Genomic DNA, 2,494 nt, shown 5'->3' on the forward strand with positions numbered 1-2,494 from the left:
GGGGGGGAGTCTCAAATCAATAACCTACTTAAGGAACTAGAAAAAGAGAAGCAAACCAAACCCAAAGGAAGGAAACAGTAAAGACTACATGAGATGAACCAAATAGAGATTAGAAATACAGAGGGAATCAATGACACCAAAATTTGTTTCTTCAAAAATATCAATAAAGTTGACAAACCTTTAACTAGACTAGGGAAAAAAATTAGAGAAGGGGGACACAAATAACTGAAAACAGAAATGAAAATTGATATGTTACTACCTGATGCTATACAATTAAAAAGGAATATAAGAGAATACTATGAATAATTGTATGCCAACAAATTAAATAAACTAGATAAGGTGGACACATTTTTAGGAAAACGCAAATTACCAAAACTGACTCAAGAAGAAATAGAAAATCTAAACAGACCTATAAAAAGCAAAGAGATTGGATCAGTAATCACAAATCTCCCAACAAAGAAAAGTCCAGCATCAGATGGCATCACTAATGAATACTACCAAACATTTAAAGAGGAATTAACAAAATCCTTCTGAAATTCTTCCCAAAAAAAATAGAAGAGGAAGGAACACTTTCTAATGTATTCTATGAGCAATTTAAAAATGATCAAAGAACTTGACATTTCTCCAAAGAAGATATACAAACACCCAATAAGCACATGAAAAGATGCACCAATAGCTGTTAAGAAAATGCAAATCAAAACCTCAGTGAGATACCTCTTCACTTGGACTAGAATGGCTATAATTTTTTTTTAAGGTAATAACAAGTATTGGTGAGGATTTGAACAATTTGGAACCATCATGCATTTCTGGTGGGAATGTAAAATGGTGAAAAACAATTTCACAGTTCCTCAAAAAATTAAATATAGAATCATCATATGACACAGCAATTCTACTCTAAGTATGTACCCAAAATAACTGAAAGCAGTATTCAAACAAATACATTTCACACACGTCCATACAGCAATATTCACAATAGCCAAAGGGTGGAAACCACTCAATGTCTGCCAAAGGATAAACCGATAAACAACAGGTCACAGATACAAAGAGTGGAATAATATTCAGCCATAAAAACTAACGAAGTAGTGATACATCCTACAATATGGAGTACGTTGGAAAACATGCTTCAGTTTGTTGAAGGAAGCCAAACACCAAGCGTCATTCCACTTACATGAAATATCCAGAACAGGCAAATCTATACAAACAGAAAGTACGTTAATGGTTGGCAGGGGCTGAGGGAGGGGGAATGTGGAATAATTGCTTAATATACACAGAGTTTCCATTTGTGATGATGAAAATGTTATGGAATTCAATAGAGTTGGTTGTGAATGTCTTAAACACCACTAAATTATTCGATTTAAAATAGTTAATTTTATGTTACATGAATTTGATTTTAACTGAAATTTAAATCTTTGATTTTAAAGCCTCGATTAAAATAAACAACAGACGGAAGGCTGGATTTGGCCTGGGTGCAGTTTGCCAAGCCCTATCTAGACTCTGGTCATGCAGACCAGCAGCCTCACCTCCAGCTCCTTAGGAAATCTCAGGCTCCACCCAGACCCTCTGAGTTGGAATCTACATTTAACTAGATCCCTGGGTGACTCAAATGCACACTACGAAGTGAGAAGCACTTTCCTAGGGCACTCTTCAAAAGCGCTCTGGGACAAGTCAGTAAGAAGTGTGCCTCAGAGTGTGTACACCAGAGCTGGAAGGAGGGCCTGAGGACCCAGAGGCAGCCCGAGGCAGCAGGGAAGGAAACAGAGGCGGCTGCTCCCAGGCAGGGTCCCTGCTTCCTGCGGGTCAGGGCAGGGCGGCTGCCAAGAGGCTTCCAGGTGACCTGTCCCCTGAAGGGTGACGACAGGGCTCAGCCTGCAAGATCCCTCCAGGCGGCTTCATGCTGGAGGAAAAGGAAGGCTGGCTGGGCAGAGGCTCCCTGCTGCTCCTCCTGTTGCAGGTCCCACCTGGGTCCCCAAGCTGAGGCGAGACAGGACCTCTGACTCCCAGAGGGAGCGTGTGCCGAGGGGAGGGGGGGACCAAGTGTGGATCTCTGGATGACTCCAGTCTGAAGACAGGCTCTGCTATTAATCCCTCTGTGTCTGGGGTTTCCTCCTCTGTAAAAATGGACTAACAGCACTCACTCACGGGGGGCTTGTTGAGAGAGTTGTCATAAATGCTCAGAATATACTCCCCTGTGACTCAGGCGCATCTGGCTGTGTCATCTGAGTATATGTGTGACATCTGAGCATGTAGGGGTGCGTGGCCAGCAGAGCTGATGCCAACTGTGGGACTAACTGATGTGACCTCTCAGCTCAGCCACAAATGCCTGACCCCAGCCAGGTGAGCGCACCCTGGATCAGCCAGACAGAAGCTGATAATGGTGACCACAGGAGCCCCAGCATCTCTGTCCAAAGACGAGGGGCAGCTGAGGCCTTCCTGACTCTCAGCCTGGACCACAGAGAACGCCCCCCACCCTCCCTCCCACCAGCTGGACCAAGGC

At 43.4% G+C, this 2,494-nt stretch overlaps 1 protein-coding gene across 1 annotated transcript in view; it reads right to left on the bottom strand.

The window, feature by feature from the left end:
• The window catches only part of SHANK3 (SH3 and multiple ankyrin repeat domains 3), a gene marked incomplete at its 5' end in the record, with an annotated part of 46,094 nt that overhangs the window by 39,912 nt on the left and 3,688 nt on the right, over positions 1-2,494 (bottom strand). The window lies entirely within an intron of this gene.

Source organism: Bison bison, unplaced genomic scaffold, assembly GCF_000754665.1.
Source record: "Bison bison bison isolate TAMUID 2011002044 unplaced genomic scaffold, Bison_UMD1.0 scf7180017858667, whole genome shotgun sequence".
NCBI lineage: Eukaryota > Metazoa > Chordata > Mammalia > Artiodactyla > Bovidae > Bison > Bison bison.